This window comes from Eucalyptus grandis, chromosome 2 (genome assembly GCF_016545825.1).
Source record: "Eucalyptus grandis isolate ANBG69807.140 chromosome 2, ASM1654582v1, whole genome shotgun sequence".
Lineage (NCBI taxonomy): Eukaryota > Viridiplantae > Streptophyta > Magnoliopsida > Myrtales > Myrtaceae > Eucalyptus > Eucalyptus grandis.
In genome coordinates, this window is record NC_052613.1 from 24,999,714 (window position 1) to 25,014,703 (window position 14,990).

At 35.8% G+C, this 14,990-nt stretch overlaps 1 long non-coding RNA gene across 1 annotated transcript; it reads left to right on the plus strand.

The window, feature by feature from the left end:
• The first annotated feature begins 1,864 nt into the window (after positions 1-1,864).
• On the plus strand, positions 1,865-9,274 carry LOC108957481. Its single transcript, XR_001984247.2, has 5 exons — positions 1,865-3,300; positions 4,002-4,099; positions 4,252-5,547; positions 7,671-7,859; positions 8,579-9,274. It is a non-coding gene; the product is annotated as an uncharacterized LOC108957481 (long non-coding RNA).
• The last annotated feature ends 5,716 nt before the right edge of the window (positions 9,275-14,990 follow it).

Consider the following 14,990-nt stretch of genomic DNA (forward strand, 5'->3'; position numbering starts at 1 on the left):
ATGTGTTGTCATTATGTTGAATACATATTGATAAAAAGTCTCAAGGTATTATATAAACCTTGAGTGAAGGCTAGGGGCATCCGATTATTAGCCTTGTGTATATGTTTTGCTATACATAAAGAAATGTTAACCGTCAAGACAATGCATATGTGGGTTTATAAATACATTCTTTAGTGACACAAATTTTTTTTTTTTACGCTTAAAGTAAGAGAATGGTGACTGACAAATGGAATCTCTCTATGAGAGATGTTATCCATTTACCACACTATCATATTGAATCCACATCAATAAAGTTGAAATCACTCGTGACCATGTAATGTTATGTGTGTGTATATGCAGTTACTGTTATCATTCGGTATTTGAGACTTTATGAGATATAATTGATTATTAAGAATTATCTATAAATTAATGTGCGCATATACAATACAATTTCATTTAATATAGCCCAAGTGGGAGAATGTAAGAGTTTTCATAATGTGGGCTATATTAATTAATATTGTAATTTACCGTTTTACGAAATTTGGTCTAAGGTAAGATAAAATATTTCTCAATTAGTTTAATATGGGACTGGCTAGTGTAGGTCGAGTTGAGCCTAGCCCGTAATGAGAAGATCTGGTTGAAAACTCTATAAATAGTACTCAATCTCTTCTCTAACCGTAATTCTCACATATATTTTCACATAAAAAGCGTTAACCTAGCACTAAAGGGTGAATGAGCCATCTCATTGAGCTAGTGAAACAGAGGGCAATAGAAAATAAGGACTTGCGCATGCATCATCGTTTTTCCGCTTCCACATCAAGAACGATGAATTCCAAAACATGGGCTCATCTTTCTACTCAAATCATCTATGCTCTTGTTATGGTTATGAAGATTTTAGGATTGCACGTTTTGCATCCAATAAAAATGACATTTTTCACAATTTTTAGACTATTTGCCAAGATTGTGGCAATAAAAAGTTCATGCCAACTTATACACTTCTTGTAGCAAGATACGCCTCGTAGCAAAAAGTTGTCACTACATACAATGTTTTTTGTAATTTAGTACATAATTAGTAAAATTGTCATAAATCTTCTTTATATGGCGAACTTTGATGTACACACATTCAATCTCAAATAGAAAAAGCACACAAACTCAATTAAAAGAAATTTAATTCATGAATACGTGTTTAAGTTATTATATCCCTTCAAAACGTATATTGTTACATATTTAAGGAAAAATATTACAAGTTACGATACATTACATTATACATGAATTCGGTCATTCAATAGATTCATATTTTTTATTTGTCTAAATATTATTTGAATGAAACAGGCTCTCATGCCAATATCAATTTAATCAAGATGATCATGGATGCTATTACTTACATTGCGAGTGTGTATAACTAAGTTCACATAATAACACTGAGTAAAGAAAATACCGTGACCTAATTTTCGATAAATGGCAAATAAATAAATTAAAATATTTTTATTGACTACTTTTTCTTAAAAAATTTCTTAATTCACCCAAAATCAATTTTTTTTCACCACTAAAAGCTCCAAATTAATAAATTTGAGAAAAATTTATCCTTCATTAATTTTTATTAAAATTTGATTAATATCACAAAAAATTATAAACTAATACAAATGTGATAGATGGAGGATAAACCTCTAAACTGATACATTGTCAACTATCACATCTGATCCAACTTAGTATTTTAATAGTAAAAATTTAATAGAAACCAATGAAGAGTCAATTTGTTATAAGTGTAAACGTTTTGGACTAGTTTGGGTATATTTATGATGGCTGCTTTAGTTTGGGATTTTTTTATATTATTAGCTCTTCCTTAAATTGCTTATTTTTAGCGAAAAATTATGAGAGTAATTTTCGCTCCATTCTCCCACTTCACTTCCTTTCCTTTCGTCATACAACAGAAACGAGAGCGATCTCGTCGGGCAAGTTAGGTCGATGAAAATGGCGAGCTCGCGGGAGAATCCCGGCATGGGCAGCGAGAATGCGGGATCCGAGAGCGACGAGACTCCCGCGCCAAATGGGTTGGTCGGCGGAGACGTATCAAGGCGAATTCGAATGCCGAATCATTCACGGGCAGGTGATCTTCATGCTTGGTTCTTCAGTTTTCCGCATTGTTCGGTTACTGTCGTAGGTGAATTCCGAGGATGCAATGGGTCGCGGTGCCTTATGCTGGTGACAGCAGGCATTGTGTGAGCTTGACTGGGTGGATAATGCTGGATGTTGGGATCGAACCCTTTATATCGAACCGTCTGATGCGTGCTTCGTGTGCCGGATAGGCCCTTACCTTGTCATTGATCGGTCATTTGTTCTGAAATGATGGAGCGACGGAAACTGCAGTTGGGAAATGCCAGGGGGATGAATTAGACTTTGTTGCAGTTGGGGAAGATTCCACTTCACATGGACAAAGGGGCTGCCTATGAGCTGAGCTTGCTGTAGTCATGCCCGTCGACACATGGATAGTGCGTGTATAGAGATCAAAGTCAGTCGTCCCTTTGTAGGCAAGGAGACAGTTGCCTGATATAAAGTCAACATTGTCTTCTCACTGGTTTTTTCTCTGAAGTCTAATGATGTTGAGTCATGGAGGATATACAATTTGACTAGAGATGATATTAGCAGGTCAATAAGTGGGAGATTAGATGAGTTGAGCCTCTCATTGTCTTTCCTTTTATTGTAGTAGTGACAAAATTTTCTTCACAGCTTACTCATGAAACTGCTGTGATGGTCTATCAGTTATCATTCAAGATGTAAGAGCTCAGGTTCCTGCATCTTTCCATTAGCGACAAGGTAGTGTTTCTTTTGAAGCGGCAGTATAGGGGCAGTGGAGTCTGAGTACCGATTCTAGAAAGTGTTAAAAATTATATCAATACAGAAAGTCATCTCTACCAACTCCAAATATCTGCCACTGTTTGCCAGTATGCCAATACTTGCTATCTTTGGTATTGGAGGTTGGGCATAACTTTATCAAGGATAGCCTTTCAGGAAGATAGAATGTGGAAAACTGGAAATGATGTTCAAGCAAAAGCTGTGGATAGCTGTCTGACTATTTGAACTCGGCTATTCAACAGTGACATTTCGACTGGTTTCAGATGCAAAGGATATGTGTATTTGCTGCTTGAAAAACGAATAGCCAGAAGGGATCTTATATATTGATTTACAGTGAACAAGTAGAGGAGAACGTGTTTACTTGCATTTGCCTGATCGGGCTGCTTGAGCTGCATGGAGGTTATCAATTCTTTGTCCTACCGAGAGTACAAGAAAAGTTGTTCTTAAGGGGGTCGTCATTTTTAAAAGGTAAGATTTCAGCAGCGAAAGAACATAAGTTTCTGCTAGCACGGCCTTTTGAATTTCTCTGACCTTTTGAGTCTAATCCTAACGCCCAAAAGGCCTGCTAATCTGCACTGCTGCCTACGCCACTCAAGCGAGAAATCCATATGTAAATTGATGCTAACCATGATAGCTGGGTTGGATAGACCCTTTGACTAAAGCTGGATGTGGAACAGACATATCAAATTCAGTATTCAGATTGACCTGCCTACCCAGGCGGGTTGGTTAAGAAAGACGTTTTTCTGATTTATCACTGAATCTCATGTTAGAATCTCTAAGATTTTCTGTTTCTTACGTATGTGTGATGTTTTAGCTTGGAGGGGGACTCTGCTCATGCAGTTTAACAAGATACAATTTCAATCTCAATTTGCATGCTTGTGTTTTCAGGAGTTAGTTGTCATCAACTTAATGGTTACATGCCAAATGGTAGTGAACCTTTATCTATAAACTTAATTGGGGTGATGTTGGGTTTGGGGACCATTGCTGTTGATTTTAATTCTAGCATCCCCTCCTGCAGTCTATAAGATCTAGTTACTGTTTTCTAACTGTAAACAAGCTAATCCGTCAGATGTCCTGTGTTATAATGACTGTATGTGGTGGAAAATAGTGCTTTATGTGATACAAGGGGTCTCTTCTTCACTTCTCTTGACTATCCCTTGTTAATGTAGGATGATTATAGTCGTGGACGTTTATCAGAAATCTGATGAATATTGATATAGGATGGAACTATCTCTTTGGGGTACTCGAGTGTAGTTGACTGTAGCAGGTAATCACACTTGATATGCTGCGCCATATTTTTTTTTCTTTTCATTTGCTCAGTTTCATTTTGAGCTTCAGAAAGAAATGATGCAGGGATCTCTTTCTTAAATCTGCAAATAGGAGATAATTTACTGTTGATTAAGCCTGCTGGCTTGACAGGATATTAAGTGCACAACAATGAGCTTGCTAATGATGAAAGTATTGGTTACAAGTGTTTCTGATAAGGCCATTAGGTGATGTCTGTTGAAGTTGCTCCTTCAAAGTGTTGAGGCGTAAGATGGTTCCTTTAGAAATCTTACTTCTGTTTCTATAATGTTTTTGCCAGATCAGACTTATACTTGGCCATAATGTACATGCTGTGAACCAGGCAATATGTGAGAAGACTTAAAGAGAGAGACGACTACATCCACAAAGGAGAAGTTTGTGACTTGGTCCTTAACATCCAACTCTCCACTCTACACTCCCAGTATGTTGTGCTGTTCTTTTTGCATGATCAAGAGTACAAACATTACATCCGCAGATAATCTTTTTACATCGGAGTATCTGTAGCCAAAATTTTGGGCTTACACCTAGATATCATTTGGATTTTTTCTTGTGAACTTGTGGCAAGTCTGTATTTTTATTGTCCAGCTGTTCATATCAAACTAACTGTTGATATTTATCTCTTAGTTGTTCCGTTGACTCTGTAATATTTCTCTTGAAGCTTAATGAGAACTGCCTCATATGTTATTCAATCATTTAGTACGACAGGACTCTTCTTTTTCTGTTTTCATCCAGCCACTTCATCTCTTATGTAACAGCAAGAAGACGGTCAAATATTTGGAACGATCTTACTTTTCATAATATGATTCCTTATAACTTGTCCATCTGTCTTGCCTCGTTCCTTATTTTAGATCCTGTTTAAGGATGTATGATTCACTTTTACTTGATTGGGCTATGGAGCTTCACATATGACGTTCTCCATGAGACAAGATTCAATTCTTTCTTGAAGATCACTTCGTATATGTCCAAATTATTTTGGACGTACTTGAGTTCTTGTTTGTTTCTTATTTGCTCTTTTGCCTTTGTTCCTTTGCTCTTCTACTGGATGCTGGCTTTGTTGTTTTCTATTCTTTTTTCTTCTGTTTTTTTCCTGGAGAACGAAAGGAATGGATAAGGTGCTAGCCCCAGAAGCAGTGATATATTATCTTCTTTGGGTTACTCTTCTGCTGAAAACTGTTGGTATATCAGCTTTGAAGTCATTCAAATACTCTCTTAACATGTGTGCTATGTTAGTATTTCCATTCCTTCAGCAGCACTATTTGCTTTCATTGGTCAGATATCACTGACGAATATTGGTAGATATGTCATTTGAGAAGTGTTGATTCTCTGGATAATTTCCTCCCTGGAAGATTTTGCTGGTGCTTTTTCAGCTGCTATCAGTGAACTTGTTCAGAAATGGGAGGCCATGAACAGGTAAATGTTACTAGCACTGCAGGTATTTTGGAGCCTTTTGAATTTTGAAAATTTTACTGTCTTGTGATTTTATTGTGAATCATTGACAAATCACCTGCTGTTCAAAGTATGTTGCTTAGATAACAGATTGTTTTGAGTTAAACAAAATGCCATAACATCGGTGGATTACTTGAGTTATTAAGACCAAGGAAGATGGTATAGTTTTTGTCTTGGACCATGATCTCCTAATGTTTTTATGGGACAAGACCCATGGACTGTTATCGGGCCTATAAGAAGATCATCATATAGGCCCTCCAACTGAGCTAATTATTTCCAGAATGAAATGTTTTGTTTAAAACAATGTTTCCTTTGATATCTCAAAAAATTAAATATTGTGCACTTTTGCTAGTATAGCACTAACTATTGTAGTGTTTCTTGGAAACAAAAGGAAGAACAGCCGTCTTCTACATCGATTTGATAATAGCACACTGTTAGCCAATTTGGAGTGCGAAGATTATTTTATCTCTAGCCTGTAGGAGCAACAAGCGAAACCACTAGGAAATCGCATTATTCAGACGGAGCTTATATAGATTAGGCGAAGCATACAAGACCAGAAGGATCTGGTGTCTTCAAGCCTCCTGGTTGCTTGATTTGGAAAATATTGCTAGAGGCAGTAATATATCGTGTAGATGCCTTTTTGTGCATGATATTTTAGCTATGCTTTCTTGACATTGATGTATCCATTATTGAGATTGGATTTTTCTCGAACTTAGTCTCAGACATGACTTTTTAAAAAAAAATTCGTCTGCAATTGTCATTCTTATTTTATGCATGGGAAGCCGCCGCCACCACTAGGGCAGTTCAAATGACAGATTTTAATCAGCCTGTAATTGCACCTTCGCCAAGAAAACAAAACTTTCTATATTACGAGAGCATTTGGTATAGTTCCCACGCAACAATCATAACTATGAAAAGAGATAGTGTAGTTTTTTTCAAGAAGTTTAGCAAACACTTCACAATGCCTGCATTGCGCCCTCATTGTTGTGCCAACTTACAGTGCTGTCAGGTGCTGCAACGTTAGAATATATAGTATCAAATGCATAAGCTACAACACTTTATAGAATGACTATAGTTTGCCATATCTATACCATTCACTTTACCACTTGGATCATATGAATTTGATGAATGTTTGATTAGCAGGTTAATCAATAATTTTACATTTTATACTCTTCAGCACCCAATGAATCACACTTTCCAGTTTTAAGCTTTGATTAGTCTTCCCATTTTGTTCACTGTTCCCTGTACTTACATAATTAAAATATGCTTAATGAGTGTTCAAAAGGGTGATGTGCTGTTATAAGAATCACTGTGCATTAAGGAATGTGTTTTATTCAGATATCTTGGACTGAAACTTTGATGGATTGTGACTGCTGGTAAAATTCGAACGAGAAAGCTTTGTTAAAGAATTTGGTCCCGCGAGATACCATGTGCTGACAAAAGATGCATATCTTATAGGAAGCTTTTTGCCTGAATGGTACTTTTGAATTTCAGCTGTCCATAATTTTGCAGGATACAAGAACTTGGAATTTGGAACATTATCTCCACAGTTATTATCTCTACAGTTCATATTTTCTCAAAAAAAAATTATATGGAGGGTGGAAGTCTGAAACCTACTTGGAAAAAAAGAAAAAAAAAAGCGTGAGTTGGGAAAATGGAGCTGAATGATAAAAAAATTCTGTAGTATTGGGTGCTATAGATGTTCTATGGGGTTGAAAGAACTGATTTCCTGATTTACGGTACTCTGTACTGGTTCTGAACATGCTAAGAGTTACTAGCAATTTCAGTAGGTTTCTTTCTCTTTGTTGTTAAATTGATGTTAGTGTATTCCTCTACCCTTTTACTGCCATGTTATTCATCTTTCTTTGTTATTTTTCTCTTCCATCACATGCCCTAAAAAATTTGGGACGAAGAAAAGTATACATATTAATGGGATGAGTTATTATTATCAGAACTGGCTGGTTAGAATTATATCGGGAGTCTTTCTCAAGTGGTGACAAAAAGATCACCCTTTTCCTTTTTGGAAGTTGCACTGTTTAATTCCAATGGAATACGAGAGAGGACTGTGAAATATGAGTTCTATGTAGGGATTTTGCAGCAGAAGCTTAAAGGAGGGGGGAGCGCCGGGGGGGAAGAGCAGAAGCAAAGGAAGGAAAGAAGGTTTGGCAATGATGAGGATTGGAAGAAAGAAAAAGGTGCAAAAGGAAGGTTTATTGAGAGGAGATGAGATGAGATTCCCTGATGGAAGCTGACACAACTGCTTGTCCGTGAGAAAGGTGAGAGTGGGGAATTTTGCAGAGAAGCTTTTGGTTTGTCTGGTTGTGCCTCATGAGAAGATTATGAGAAAAAAGAAGTTTGGGAAAGAAAGTGACATCTTTTTTATGGGGCAAAATGGCATGTATTTAACCTAAAACCCTGCAACTTATACATGTACTTTTTAAAAGCTAGGATATACCCTAATTCTCACCCTCGAACTTTCTTTCATTAATCCCTAGGTCCCGCCTCCCCTTCTCTCTCTCTCTCTCTCTCTCAGGCGGTGCTGAATATGCATTGTTATTCTAAGAACTTCCCTTTTTGTTATGCCAAAGCTGTAGGCACCTTATGGAATCATATGCTAGCACTTTTCCTTTGCGTGTGAATTGGATATCAGTTAAGGGAACTCTCATTTTATTCACTTACGTTTATATCTAAGTGGCCGAAAAGCTTTCGGTTTTTCAAGAAAATTTGGCATTTTGAATTCTTTACTATTATTTTCTAAATTCAAGCAGACCAACCTACTAAATGGGGCTGGAATTTGGAGGTAAAGCATGTAGAATTAGAATATGCATAGGGTCACACATGTGCAATATTGTCAGCCTTTCTAAAAGAGTTAAGCATCCAAATGGTTGTGGTCCAAGGCGTTAGGTCGATCCCTTCTTTGCCTACTTTTATTTTCTGAAATTTGGTTTCTGCTTATGTGCCAAATTAAGTCTTCTTTTTGTTATCTTGTTTGCAGGTTTTACGCTGCCAACAAAAATCTGTCAAACGTTTTATGGGGAGATGCACGGAAATTGATAAAGTTTGAAGAGGAAAAAAAGAGGACTGGAGAGGAATGTGGGTAATACTTCAGAACTTTTATACTTCTATTGAAGCATCTTTTTCGGATAGCCGTTGACATTTCTCTCTTGTGTGCTTCGTTTCTTTTATCTTTTTTTTTCCTCCTCATCCCTTCTTCTCTCTTTTTCTCTTCTTTTCTTTGCCTCTCTCTTTCTTTTGGTTTTAGTAGTACCACTTTCTTGTCCCGGACCACCACCATCACCAGCACCACTGGGCACAAATTCACATACACCATCAACTTAGTTGCCTTTTTTAACTCACGCTCGCATTACAGCATTTTTTTTTAGCAGCCTCTCTTTACCTCCTCTTTAGAAAAGGTCACATGTCCTTAGATTTTCTTCTTCCGTTATCCCTCTGGCGCTATTTTCAAAAATTCTCGAAAAGAAAGTGGGTGATGAGGAAAAGAATTTCTTGGAATTGGTAAATTCCTAGCATTCAACAAAAAAAAAAGGGCTTGGAGATATAAAAGTGAGATGCTTGGGATATCCAAAGCAGCCATTTTTTTCCCCTTTTGGAACAAAAGGAGGTTAATTTTTCCTTTTTTCTTGCATTATTGCTTCCACTGTGCTGGATTGGGGTCGCGAGAGTGGACATTATGGACTGTCTTATTGCCCATCCATTCAAGGGATCGAGTCACTTAGAGCTAGGTTAGCAGTAGCACTAGTATAACCAAAAGTCAAGATGCTTGTGTCCATGTTTTTATGGGCCATTAGGTCTTGATAACTTTTTGAGCTTATCTTCCAAGGTGATTTGCTGTTTAGTTTTGTGATTCGAAGGTAATCCCCTCTATAGAAATTAAGTGCCAAAAGCAGAATCTCATCACTTCAGGGTATTCACTGAAAATGATTGATTGGCTTATTATTCTTAGAATTAAAGATTCAGGGTTCAAATGTACGTAAATTGAGTTGAAGGTGCAAGCTGACAACCATCTTTAGTTTTTCTGGGACCCCAGTTTTTGTTTGCATTCATATGATATGGAAGCATATGAATGTACCTTGATAACATAGGATACCACGCCCCTCATGGACCCAGTTCAACTCTTTAATTCTCTCTCTCCCACCGCAACCCCTCCCGGGGCTTTTGCGGTTCGGCTTTACTTTAGCGGGAAAACTTTATTTTCAACTCCAACTAATAACACACACAGACAAACAAAACTAATGGCTTCAATTTGCTGTAAGTCCCTATTTACATGCTAGCAATTGCGACACTCAAAATATCGAACCGAAAACAACCAGAAAATCTGATTCTTTCTGTAGAATACGAGTCATGAGATTGATATAGGACCAGTTTGCTGAACCAATAAGCAAGATGTCCAGAAACAAGACCCGCCGAATCCAACTGACCCTACAGAATATAACAGGATGAATAGGCATAGATGTCTAAATAGTTAAAACACATGAAGAACATGCCATCTGCTGCTGCTGCTAATATCCAACTTGAGCCAAACTCCAACTTGTCATCTTGAAAGAAGCTATCTGTAGTTGTAATAAATGATTTTGCCAGTAAAAATCTTAGTTAATTGATTTTTGATTAGTCGCTGAGTTAGGTTGGGTAGAAAAATTATCCAAAAGAGTCCTAAAACTATTGTATAGTGGCTAATTCAGTCCTAAACCTTTCAAATGTGCTAATTTAGTCCTAAAACTATTGTATGACAGTCGATTCGGTTCTAAATTTTTCAATTATGCTGATTTAGTTTTAAACATTTTTGACAATTTGTCAATTTTGTACTAAACATTTTGATGATTTGCATTGTAGTCCTTCTAGCGATTTTGGCCAAAATCACCCGGAGTCATGAAAAAGTTTATAGTTAAATTGACAGCAGTCAATATGTTTGGGACTAAATTGACATAGTAAAAATGTTTAGGGTCAAATTGGTTGTTGTATGATAGGTCTAGAACTTTTTAGACAATTATCCTTAGTTTGAATTCAAATGGTAAATTAAAAGGAAGTTGATATCCCAATAAAAAATACTAAGCTGAACTGAAATGAACCGATTAATCTTTTCGACCAATCAGTGTTTGATCGAACTCCTGTAGCTGGTTTTCTTCTTTGCTTGTAATAAGTAGATTAACTGGATGTAATTGACTTAAACTAGTGATTTTCCTCACAAGTCAAGGCATCGCCACCGTCAAAACCGAAAGTCCTCAATTGCTCTCTTTTCAGCTTTGACTTCCCCCCCAAAAACCCTTGTGGTCCAGTAGAGAGACCACTATGTCACTTCCAGGATTGAAATCCGGTGGTGTCCTTGGAAAATGATGTCTGTATGGAACAACGACGTGTGATTATCACCAAGTACACATAAATATTGGAAAACATGAAATTCTATCACGATATTATTCATAAACTATGTGTAGAAAGTTCAGGAAAATAAAAAAAATTATATGCTTCACATGAAATTCTATCACGATATTTTCTATTGTCACCGCAATGAATCCACTCGGACCAAGATTTTGATTGCACTTAATTCTATATCTGCATGCGATTAGGGAAGAGCTCGTGCCCCTCAACAGTTCTTACACTCCCTCCACCTTGTCCTAGACCATCCCAAGGAAAACTATAACCGAAAATGTCTCATTAACTTCTCGTTGTTCTCCAAATGGGTCTCAAAACTCGTTACCAGCTCAAATGTAATATCCCGAACCCGTCTCACTAAAGTAGTCCAGCTCCTGTTGGATGCCCGCAATTTGCTGTAGAGTTTTGTAATGAACAATAATCTTATGTAAGATATAATACACAACCTCAAATCTTCAAATAATGGCAACCATTTACTCGAAATTTTCGTTGTCAATCTTCATGGAGTCTCAGAATGTTTTTTTTTTTTAAATGAATTTCATAGAAATCAAAGATCTACCAACAATTAGAAGTGAAGTGTGAAATAGTGGCTGGTTGAAATATGTTATATTATGCAAATTTTTTGTGGTTAACGGTCACAAATTTTCGTAGGAACGTTGAGAGTTTTAATAGAGTAAGGGGAAAATGTTTATATTTTCTTTTTTTTTTTTCTTTTTTCATTTTTTGTTAGTCCTACTCTAGCTCTCAATTTAATCTCCAAGCAAAATTTAGTTTTAGACTTTTGTTATATCTCTTTATAAGACATGTGAGTCAAAACTTACACTTAAAACTAATCATCCCTACTTCAGTCTCTTTAGAATGTGGGGTTTCGAACCCCCCACTTTTCTCTTCCCACGCGGGAATGGTGACTATTTGGGCAAACCCTAATATTTATATTTTCAACCACCTATGAAATGTAAAGAAAAGAGGGGGCATTTTAGTAGTTACACATTTCATATTTGATATTAAATCCCGAACTCATCTCGAACTAGGGATATTATCTAAGAATTCCTAAGCCTATTATATTTGTTAATTTAATTTTAAGCATTTTGATTTTGTCAATTGAATACTAAATCTTTTTTATAATTTGCCAATGTAATTTTTCCATTTAATTTTGGTCTAAAATTGCTAATTTGGACACCGGCTATATTACGTGATACGACTAGCTTTAACATTAGTAATTTATATAATATTTAAAAATTTTAAACTTTTGCGAATTTTTTAATAATTTTTTGATTATCTTCTTTTCTTTTTTTCTCTATCTTTTCCTTTTTTTTTTTTCCACTAAGCCTAGCTAGGGTCGTCACAACCCTCACTGATCTTAGAAGATAAGGGAAGAAAAAAGAAAGAAAATAAAAAATCAATAAAAATTATAACGAGATGGTCCATGTTAATATGAGCTAAAACCACCGACATTCATGTCAGTGATTACCGATTAAAATTGATCGGAAAGACTATATAAATAAATCATCAAAAGCTAAAATTAAGTTAATTAAATTAGATAATTTAGAACTAAATTGACATTTCTGTAATAAATTTAAAACATCTTAAATAATTTTTCCTCTTAAACCATATAAGGGTTTTTAGCAATTGGCCTCAACCCGTCTCGCTTCCTCGAACTCGCCAAGCGTTTACGTCCCATCAGGATTTTGGCAGGTCGATGTCCTCTTATCAGATGATGCATTGTAGACCCCCGTGTTTCAGTCCACCTGTCCAATTGCTACGTTACTCCTCTCTCTCTCCTTTTCAAGCTCTCGCAAGAACTTCCCATCAAAATGTGTGTCATAACCCTAAGATGGCCCATGTTACATCACCTTGCAAATAGATTAGGGATGCTAACTTTTTGCGCATTATCTTCTCTATAAAAGTTTTATGGCACTTACATGAATAAATATTTTCTACTAGCCACTGCGGTGGCGTAGTTAGCTTGAGCTTTGTGCTTCCCACGAAATGTGCCAAGTTCGAATCCTAGCGGCGTTACTTGGTAACTTAACCGCCGGCGTGAGTATGGTGGCTAGCTTGCATTAGCCCCAGGTTCTTCCCGCTGGCTGTCGACTTTCGAGATTTCCTGGGTCATAAAAAAAAAAAAATTTCTTAAAAATTATACCATTTAAGATATCGAAAAAAAAGAAGTTATAACACTTAAGTGAATACCGTATGAAATTATGGCATTTTTGATATTTCTATCCCTAGTAACTTGATATTAAATTTGATAATTTAAAGTGAAGTAAGTGAGGGCAAAAACTACAGAATTTCCTTAAGAAGATATGAATTTCAATAGCTTTGATAATTGGCATTTTTTTGCAAGCTTAATTGTTTGGAGGCACTTATTTAACATGTTTAATAGAATGGTTTGCTTTTGAGTTAGACTTATCGACTTCTTTATTGTACATAAGAATTTTGTTTATTATCTTGTAGGATTACTATCTTAGATAGTCATTAGTCCTTACCATAGTCCATCAATCCTGAATATTTCATATGAGTTCATACGGCTTTAGTAGATTTCACTAGAAAGTTGATAGGATGATACCAACGTCTTCAATTAATATTTTAAATATATTATGCAAAGAACATGAGAGCAGTCATTTTCATTGGGACTGGGTGATATTATTGTTATCATCACTATTACTATTATTATCATCCTTGTCAATAATTTGACTAATGTGGATGCATGGGAAAACTTTTTCATTCCTTATTTTCTTCGAATTATTCAAAGAAATGAGGGCAGTCATTGTCACCTTGGCTGGCTTGGATAGGACTGAAGGAGGGGTTAGATCGTCAACCGCTATTATTAGTGTGTAAGTCGTGTGGGGCCCGCTCCACCGACATGCTCACATCACCCCCTCGTACTTGTCTTATCTTGGTCACTTTGCCATCCTCGATTAAATCCCAAGAATATACTCTCTTACTTTTTCTATAAAAAAGTGAAAATTGTCTTTTAATTCTTTTTCATAATTCTTCTTAGACTTCTCTCTCCCTACGTGCTTAGGATAATAAAGATTTTTATAATTTTTTTTGAGATATCGATTCTAAATAATCGAATCACAAGATTGAAAATGAAAATTCAACAATGTATGTTAAAATTCTAAGTTTTTTTTTTCTTTATATGAAGGCACTTTATATTAAAAGTACAAATAAAATACGTTAAAATGAAGTATTGGCCGTTGTAGAGATCTTTAAAGGCCCTCAAAGTGATCTTTAGTAAACTATGAAGTATATTCACCATATTGGAAAGGAGTTGGTGCAATTAAGTACATTGACATATCTTTGTTACAATTAGGAGAATTGAACACATATTATGCTTTAGTTCAACTTGAACTATAGTTATTTCGACTGCTTTGATGGTACTGAACTTGGCATACCCTCTGAATCAATTCTATCTTTTGTCACTATTTTCTTTCTTTTAATTCATGCTTACCTAATCATCTACTCCATACATTATTATGTCATGCCTTGTTTTGGCAAGTTAGAGGCACGAAACTTTTGTAGTAGATTGATAATAGGGACAATAATGTCAACGTGTGTCACTTCAATCTTCTTCTTCTTTTTGAATAATATTTCATGTCCGAATTTTCATCTCAATCAATTTTCATGCATATGCATCGAATTCAGTACCCTCCTAAACTTCTATAGCTTGAAAATGACCTTGAGTTCACGCAAGCACAATTTGAAGTCACATTGTCCGTGAGATGGTTTTTAAACTCTCGAGTCATTTAACTAAATAAATAAAACATAACCTTGCATTTTTATTTTTATTTTATTTTGTGCATGGAGATTATCTAAAAATAAATTCCACAAGTTCGGGCGGATCAACTAATGAGGTTGCAAGAGATAATTAATAATAATTATAATGTCTATACAAGCTCATTGATTTACAAGTATTGTGCAATTTATCCTCATACACACCAGAGGTGTACATAATATAAATTTTACAATATTAAACCCTTAATAAACGCCCATTAATTTTTTACTGCTGAGTG